Below are 1,012 nucleotides of genomic sequence, written 5' to 3'. Positions count from 1 at the left end.
TGCTGAGGGCGGTCAAGAAGATACACTGGAGAGATATTACCGTCTCCCGTGGACTTCTAACGGCAGACAGCACGAATCGTTGAGGCGGCTGATTGGCGGCGGTGGATCGGGTATTAAGATGAAGGACGGTACGTTTTTGTTTCCAGTGGAGGGCACAAAGAAGGAGAAGGATGACGCAGAAAAGGATGGAAAGACCGTTTCGCTGATCATATACACCTCCAAGGAAGTTACGAATTGGAAGCTTTCGAAGGAGATGTCTGACGGTGGCTGCAGTGATCCCTCCGTCGTGGAGTGGGGAAGGACAAACTCATCATGATGACTGCGTGTGATGATGGCCGCCGCAGGGTGTACGAGTCCGGTGACAAGGGGGATTCGTGGACGGAGGCCCTCGGGACACTCTCGCGCGTGTGGGGCAACAAAAATGGTGGAAGGGGCGTTAGGAGCGGGTTCATCACAGCGACGATTGAGGACAGGGACGTGATGCTTGTCACTCTGCCGGTGTATGCGAAGGAGAAAGATAAAGAAAATGAAAAAGGTGAACTCTGTCTTTGGCTGACGGACAATACGCACATTGCTTATATTGGGCCGATATCCGGAGAAAGGGAGGACGTTGCCGCCAGCTCCCTGTTGTACGAAAGTGGTAATGATAATAATAATGAGGAGAAGTTGATTGCACTGTACGAGAAGAAGAAGGGCGATGAGAAAGAAACATCACTCGGTATGGTCTCTGTGCTTCTGACTGAGCAGCTGAAGCGGGTGAAGGATGTGCTGGCGACGTGGAAGAAAGTGGACGAAATTGTCTCCCAGCTGTGCACCAATTCAATCGCTGAGGAGGATCGCTCACCTGGCGCTGCCTGCACCGCTGTTAAGATCACGGATGGGCTGGTTGGCTTTTTGTCCGGCAACTTCTCTGGTAACACATGGAGGGACGAGTACCTCGGGGTGAACGCCACAGTAAAGGGGAATGATGGCGGTGCAGCAGCGGCCACAGTGGATTCAGAGAAGGGCGTGA

At 53.1% G+C, this 1,012-nt stretch overlaps 1 pseudogene, besides 1 other annotated feature; it reads left to right on the top strand.

The window, feature by feature from the left end:
- Window positions 1-1,012, top strand: Tc00.1047053456627.10 (annotated as a pseudogene; the record flags this gene model as incomplete).
- Window positions 1-1,012: a sequence feature (areas not merged during assembly with more than two copies in the genome that could not be assigned to a particular haplotype).

The sequence above is a fragment of the Trypanosoma cruzi genome, genomic scaffold (genome assembly GCF_000209065.1).
Source record: "Trypanosoma cruzi strain CL Brener 1047053516505 genomic scaffold, whole genome shotgun sequence".
In the NCBI taxonomy this organism is placed as follows: domain Eukaryota; phylum Euglenozoa; class Kinetoplastea; order Trypanosomatida; family Trypanosomatidae; genus Trypanosoma; species Trypanosoma cruzi.
This window is presented reverse-complemented; position numbering and strand designations above follow the sequence as displayed.